We start from the raw sequence: 8567 nt of genomic DNA on the forward strand, positions 1-8567 counted from the left end.
TGAAGAAGATATGACAAAAATTGTAGGAGGAGTAGGCTTTCAAAGGTTTTTGATAAAACCGGAAATGGTGGAAAATCTATATAACCGGAAATTGACGTCATAGGGTGCGTTGAACTCGTCTTGATCCAGGGAATCCAACGGTACTTCATTTTTGAAAATAAGTCATACGGTTCAAAAGTTGCGTGTGTAAACACAAGTCCAACTTTGACCCATTGGTGGCGCTAGAGTGGTCTGATGGGATACATGAAACTTGGTGTAGGTATAGAAGGAACTGTCCTTAATGAGTGTGCCAAATTTAACAAAAAGTTATCCAAGGGTTCTAGGGGCTGCCATTGACTCCCATGGAACTAGAATAATAATAATAATAATAATAATAATAAAACTAGCAATAACAATAGGTTTCCTCCTTACGGAGGAATCCTAATAAAACTAACAATAACAATAGGTTTCCTCCTTACGGAGGAATCCTAATAATAAAACTAACAATAACAATAGGTTTCCTCCTTACGGAGGAATCCTAAATATAACTGCAAGCAGCAATGGCGGATTCCTCCAAACATTGCAAACCACTGAAAAATTTATATTCTTTACAAATTGTCACTGTAAAATTCCATGCTGCAGACTTACCAATGGGATACCAAATCTGAAATGCAATACCATCAAGATCCACAAGGGCTTTTATTTCAAGCCAAGGAGTGAAGGGAGGGGGCTTGGTGAGCCTACCCATTCCAGAAAGCCTTGTATCTTTGTGTATCAGGGCGTGGCCTGTAGCGTCACTTATGAGTGATATTGGGCCATTTGTGGTGTGGTAGTTACTCTTGGCCTATACTATCAATGTTTCAGGATTTTGAGAACTTTTTACCATTGCATACAAAATCGGAAATGCAATACCACCAAGATCCACACGGGTCTTTGCTAAAGACCAAGCAATGAGTGGGGGCTTGGTCAACCCACAATTGCCTGAAATGTTGTGTATGCGTCTCGCCAAGCTTGCGCGTGTGTCAAGGGAAAGGCTGAGTGTGTGAGAATGTGGAGCGCGCGCGCTGAGGAGCAGGGGAGACATTTCATTGGAAATTTCCTTAACAATTAGCCAAGCATGCATTTTTCAAATATTCACCAAAATTCAACTTTTCATGTTACAGTCAACTTTTTCTGAGATTTGTGTACTAAACATTCTCAAGAGTCTTCATATGAACTTGTGATTGAATCAAAGTATCAGTTTTTGACCGGCGGATGTGTAAAGCATTATTTTAGCGTTAGCGATAAATTCGATTTGCTTTATATCAATCATTTTTTGAGATATGAAGTTGCCTTTGCACATGGTAACATGTTGTAGTGTCGTCCACCGATATACCAAGTTTAGTGTTGATATCTCAAAGATTTGCTGAGATTTGACCCAAGTTCCTGTTTGGTTGCTTTGTTGACGATTTTGATTGGCTGTACCGGACAAACGGTTTTGAAATTAAAAAATCTGTTGAAGAATTCAGTGAGGGTTGCTCTGACGATGATACTTGCCAATTCTGGGGAAGATTGGACAAAAATTGTAAGAGAAGTAGCGAAGAAACGTGTTTCCTAAATCTTTATTGTACAAAAAAATCCAATATGGCGGCCGTTATAGGTTATTGAGGCTTGTTTGTTCCTCATGAGAAATAAGGCATATCTAATGAATTTCAGAATTTTGGGACAAATGGGATGCGAATGGCTTCACTTTGTAAATGGACAATTGGGGCTTGGCCGTAGCGCCACCTATGGATAATGGTGCGTCATTTGTGGTGTGGTAGTTACTCCTGGCCTATACTATCAATGTTTCAGGATTTTGAGAACTTTTTCTAAAATGAATTACCATCAAGATCCACAAGGGCCTTCACTTCAAGCCAAGGAATGAGTGGGGGCTTGGTCAGCCCACAATTGCCTGAAATGTTGTGTATGCGTCTCGCCAAGCCCGCGCGTGTGTCAAGGGAAAGGCTGAGTGTGTGAGAATGTGGAGCGCACGCGCTGAGGAGCAGAGGGAGACATTACATTGAAAATTTCGTTAGCAATTAGCCAAGCATGCATGTTTCAAATATTCACCAAAAATCGACTTTTCATGTTACAGTCAACTTTTCCTCAGATTTGTGTACTAAACATTCTCAAGAGTCTTCATATGAACTTGTGATTGAATCAGAGTATCAGTTTTTTACTGGCGGATGTGTAAAGCATTATTTTAGCGTCAGCGATAAATTCGATTTGCTTTATATCAACCATTTTTGGAGATATGAAATAGCCTTTGCATATGGTAACATGTTGTAGTGTCGTCCACCGATATACCAAGTTTAGTGTTGATATCTCAAAGATTTGCTGAGATTTGACCCAAGTTCCTGTTTGGTTTCTTTTATTGCTGATTTTGATTGGCTGTGCCGGACAAACGGTTTATAAAATCAAAACGCCATGGGATAACTTTTGTGAGGCTTGGTCTGGAGCTCATCTCTGGTCATTTTGAAGAAGATATGACAAATATTGTAGGAGGAGTAGGCTTTCAAAGGTTTTTGATACAACCGGAAATAGCGGAAAATCTATATAACCGGAAATTGACGTCATAGGGTGCGTTGAAGTCGTCTTGATCCAGGGAATCCAATGGTACCTCATTTTTGAAAATCGGTCATACGGTTCAAAAGTTGCGTGTGTAAACACAAGTCCAACTTTGACCCATTGGTGGCGCTAGAGTGGTCTAATGGGATACATGAAACTTTGTGTAGGTATAGAAGGAAATGTCCTTAATGTGTGTGCCAAATTTCACACAAAGGTATCCAAGGGTTCTAGGGGCTGCCATTGACTCCCATGGTACTAGAATAATAATAATAAAACTAACAATAACAATAGGTTTCCTCCTTACGGAGGAATCCTAATAATAATAATAAAACTAACAATAACAATAGGTTTCCTCCTTACGGAGGAATCCTAATAATAATAATACCACCAATAACAATAGGTTTCCTCCTACCGGAGGAACCCTAATAATAATACCACCAATAACAATAGGGTTCTCCTACCGGAGGAACCCTAATAATAATACCACCAATAACAATAGGTTTCCTCCTACCGGAGGAACCCTAATAATACTACCAATTACAATAGGAGCCTCGCAGCTTCGCTGCTTGGCCCCTAATAATAATAATACTACCAATTACAATAGGTGCCTCGCAGCTTCGCTGCTTGGCCCCTAATAATAATAACACTAACAATAACAATAGGTTTCCTCCTTACGGAGGAATCCTAATAATAATCATAATAAAACTAACAATAACAATAGGTTTCCTCCTTACGGAGGAATCCTAATAATAAAACTAACAATAACAATAGGTTTCCTCCTTACGGAGGAATCCTAACTAGAGAGGGTACAATTTATGGGGAAATTGTAGGGTGTGCTTGCTTGCGTCGGTTGCACAGGGGTCTGTATATTTAATATAAAAATGCATAGGGCCTACTTATTATTTATAAAGATTACATAGATTTAAAAGCATCTTTTTTTTGCTGCTCATTTACAACTCAAAATACGAGTGAAGTATAGAATGAAATATGATGTCTTCTCATTTCCCCTGCAAGAGGCAGCCTCATAGCTGAATCAAAACAAATAAATTTGGCAGACCGGTGTAAAAATTGAACTAATCTCACGAAGTGAAGTTACTTTCATATTCGACATTCGACATTCGTCTCACATTCAGAAGACGCTACTTTGCAGCGTCGAGTTAGGGACCGGGTGAAGATGACCCATACAATTTTGAAAAATTATGACTTTTATAATGATTTTATGACTATAAAACCTCAAACAAACAGCAGAGTATTCCAACAATGTCTGGTATACTTCCACAGCCTTTAATTTTTCAATAATGTTTTTAAAAGAATAATAGAAAATCGCTAATCTGAAAATAGCATGAAATCTTCACTAATCTCAATATCTTTTTCAAATTTGTGTCAATAAATCTCAAATATACACCATATTATTCTAATCATGTCTGGCCTACTTCCACAACCTTTACTTTTCCAATAAGGTTTTGAATAAAATTCCAATTAATCGCTAATCTATGAAAATAGCATGAAATACTCGCTAATCTCAATATCTTTTTCAGACTTGTTTCAAAGAATCTCAAATGCACACCAGATTATTCTAATAATGTTTGGCCTACTTCCACACCCTTTACTTTTTCAATAAAACTTTTTTTTAAATGATAGAAAATCGCTAATCTATGAAAATAGCATGAAATCCTCGCTAATCTCAATATCTTTTTCAGACTTGTTTAAAAAAATCTCAAATACACACCAGATTATTCTAATAATGTCTGACCTACTTCCACACCCTTTACTTTTTCAATAATGTTTAAAAAAAATGATAGAAAATCGCTAATCTCTGAAAATAGCTTTTTCAGACTTGTTTCAAAAAATCTCAAATGCACACCAGATTATTCTAATAATGTCTGGTCTACTTCCACACCCTTTACTTTTTCAGTAAAACGTTTTAAAAAATGATAGAAAATCGCTAATCTCTGAAAATAGCATGAAATCCTCGCCAATCTCATTATCTTTTTCAAACTTGTTTCAAAAAATCTCAAATGCACACCAGATTATTCTAATAATGTCTGGCCTACTTCCACAGCCTTTACTTTTTCAATAATGTTTTTTAAAAAATGATAGAAAATCGCTAATCTCTGAAAATAGCATGAAATCTTCACTAATCTCAATAACTTTTCCAGACTAGTGTAAAAAAACTCAAATATACACCAGATTATTGTAATAATGTCTGGCCTACTTCCATACCCTTTACTTTTTCAATTATGTTTTTAAAAGAATGATAGAAAATCGCTAATCTCTGAAAATAGCATGAAATCCATGCTAAACATCATAACTCAAGTCTTAATTACTGTGGTATAAGTCATTTATTAAAACAAATACATTATTTTTAGTGCAGGACATTTTCAGACACCGTCTGTTGCAGGCAAGGCATTTCCAGTCTGTTTCTTTTCTTGCGGCGTTGAACTCTCTGTGGGTCATGTCCAAGCACTCTGCATGATACCACCTCATGCATTCAGAGCATGCAATCTATATAATGTCAAGTATAAGAGTATTAATGGGAGTAGCAATTGTTGTTCATTCAGACGTCAAAGGATTATTCCAAACACTACTCACTGAATAAAAACTGTGTTTAAGATATAGCAAAACTGTTCATTACTATGGGATTAACATCATCCAATTTCAAAAGACTAGTTATACTTTCTCATTACAAGCTGGTCTTTATTGTTTTTAAAGTATGTAGAGACTCTCCAATCATCTGGTTGCTTTGTAGTTACACATTTCTAGACTAAAGTCATGCAGTTCCAGTGGAGACTTACATCTAGTCATTTAGCAGACGCTCTTATCCAGAGCGACTTACAGTGAGTACAGGGACATTCCCCCTAGTCAAGTAGGGTGTAGTGCCTTGCCCAAAGACACAACGTCATTTGGCACGGCCGGGAATCGAACCAGCAACATTCTGATTACTAGCCCGATTCCCAAACCGCTCAGCCACTTGACTCCCTTGACAATTTCTTCCACATTCTTCTTTCATAGACTCCCTTGCATAGACCTGGCGCGCGCGTGTGTTTGCGTCATCAATCCTCGAAGAATCTCTGGTTCTGGTGTCGTATAAACTCAACCATATAGGTGTCAAGCAAATGGTCACCAGAGTTTGCGTCTCCATCTAGCCCTTGTCAAACAGTATCTCTTTAAAACAAACAAACCCCCCCTTAGTCCTCAGCTCCAAGATAAGGGTCTTGTGTGTGTACCCAGAGTTCAGATTTGGGGGTAGGCCTCTCTTTGCACACAAGGAATGCTGAACACAGTATCATTTTATACAGAATAAAAAAGTTACATCTTCAATTTTTCTGACAGGCAGACACTCCATGTGATGGGGTGTGTCGAGGGGTTACATCAGAGTAATCTTACACATACCTCTCTCTCTCTCAGTATTGACTGGATTCAAAATATTCCTTACATATAAAGTGTTTTACCTAAGACTTGACAGCTGAGACTGTCAATGGAACCGTGGTGGTGGATGTGATCCTGTCGTCTTGTATGAAATGATTACTCGTCTTCTATAAAATTAGCGAGGATTTCATGCTATTTTCATAGATTAGCGATTAATTGGAATTTTATTATTTTATTATTGAAAAAGTAAAGGGTGTGGAAGTAGGCCAGGCATTATTAGAATAATCTGGTGTATATTTGAGATTTTTTGACACAAATTTGAAAAAGATATTGAGATTAGCAAGGATTTCATACTATTTTCAGAGATTAGCGATTTTCTATCATTTTTCTAAAAGTTTTATTGAAAAAGTAAAGGGTTTGGAAGTAGGCCAGACATTATTAGAATAATCTGGTGTATATTTAAGATTTTTGGACACAAATATGAAAAAGTAATTGAGATTAGTGAAGATTTCATGCTATTTTCAGAAATTAGCGATTTTCTATCATTTAAAAAAAAGTTTTATTGAAAAAGTAAAGGGTGTGGAAGTAGGCCAGACATTATTAGAATAATCTGGTGTATATTTGAGATTTTTTGACACAAATTTGAAAAGGATATTGAGAATGGCAAGGATGTCATGCTATTTTCAGAGATTAGCGATTAATTGGAATTTTATTCAAAACTTTATTGGAAAAGTAAAGGGTGTAGAAGTAGGTCAGACATTATTAGAATAATCTGGTGTATATTTGAGATTTTTGACACAAATTTGAAAAATATATTGAGATTAGCAAGGATTTCATACTATTTTCAGAGATTAGCGATTTTCTATCATTCTTTTACATTTACATTTAGTCATTTAGCAGACGCTCTTATCCAGAGCGATTTACAGTAAGTACAGGGACATTCCCCCAAGGCAAGTAGGGTGAAGTGCCTTGCCCAAGGACACAACGTAGTCCGACTCCCTCACCGCTCAGCCACCTGACTCCCATTAAAACCCTTTTAAAAACATTATTGAAAAAGTAAAGGCTGTGGAAGTAGGCCAGACATTATTAGAATAATCTGGTGTATATTTGAGATTTTTTGACACAAATTTGAAAAAGATATTGAGATTAGCGAGGATTTCATGCTATTTTCAGAGATTAGCGATTTTCTATCATTTTTTAAAAAGTTTTATTGAAAAAGTAAAGGGTGTGGAAGTAGGCTAGACATTATTAGAATAATCTGGTGTGCATTTGAGATTTTTGGAAACAAGTCCCTAACTCGACGCTGCAAAGTAGCGTTTTCCGAATGTGAGACGAATGTTGAATGTCGAATATGAAACGAACTTCACCTCGCTCCTGATCTCTATGACTTAGACATCCTTTTAAGTTTTCCCTTCTCATGATATTTTCAGGCATTTAGCCTACTCATATTGCATTCATTCATTAATAAAGAACCCCCTTTGAAGATTATTCTACGACGTTACCGGCAGTAGAAGATAGAATCGCGATTCAAACAGTACCATCTGCTAACTGAAAATATGCCCCCAAAAACGTAAATAAGCTTGACATTTATTTAGTGGAAAATCGCTCATTCATAAAAGACTCACTGGTAGCGATCATTGTCAGTAACAACGCAAAATGCGATATAGCCCTGTGTGGAGAAGCTGCCCCGGTAAATTGTACTACTACGGTACAGTACTAGACTACTGCTGTGTTCGTCTTGGTAGCGATTGTGTTGGTTGAATTGGATTTAACGTTCCGTTGTACGGTTTAGGCTGAAATTAGTTATTTTCATAAACAGATTGACAACGTTTAGGCTGTGGCAATGAAGTTCAGGTTAGTAGTTAGATAGACTTTTGATTTAAGTAAGGGGAGTGCCGAACATGTTCTGTCGCCGTTTGACTTCCTAAACAGCTGTGTAGATGTTTTTGTAGTGTCTCGCGTAGGCTACAGCATTGCAGTGAGCTACAGTACACTGGTTTGAAACCACAGGTAATGATAATTTCACCCAAAAATCGTTTACTTGTAATCTAATGTCATAATAAATCCTACAAAGAAAATGTATTTGTGAGGAATGTTTATTTTAACGATTGAAAACAGATGCATCATAGACCACTGTAGTATGTGTTGCCCGGGCAACAGAGGCTAATGTCATGATGCTTCAGTGAAATAGTAGACTACTGTTTCCGAAAGTAATATCAGCTTATATTGTACATTACAAATATCACAAAGTAAAATTAGTAAATAGTTATCACCCTGGCCTCTTTGCTTGTGGCGTTTCTGCAGCTGCCTTGCAGTAAAGCAGTTAGATTAACGAGAAGAGTTCAACAAAACATCCAGCAGGTGGTGTATACAGTCAAATTGAGATTTTAACTCCAAGTTTGGAGATGTTGAAGCGTGATATCTTATTGTGGAGGACATAACTACATCTCCGGATATGTTGACAGCATTGATGGTCAGTTTGGTGACCCTGGATCAAGTTAATATCCCCAGAAAAACAGCAGCGGCCAGTGCTTAGAAGTGCGGTCGGATCTTTACAGGATCTTTCTACTTAAAGATCCTGTAAAGTAAATTCCATGTTTTGCTTCTAAGTACATTATATACGTGTGAAA

Source organism: Osmerus mordax, chromosome 12 (genome assembly GCF_038355195.1).
Source record: "Osmerus mordax isolate fOsmMor3 chromosome 12, fOsmMor3.pri, whole genome shotgun sequence".
Taxonomy (NCBI): Eukaryota; Metazoa; Chordata; class Actinopteri; order Osmeriformes; family Osmeridae; genus Osmerus; species Osmerus mordax.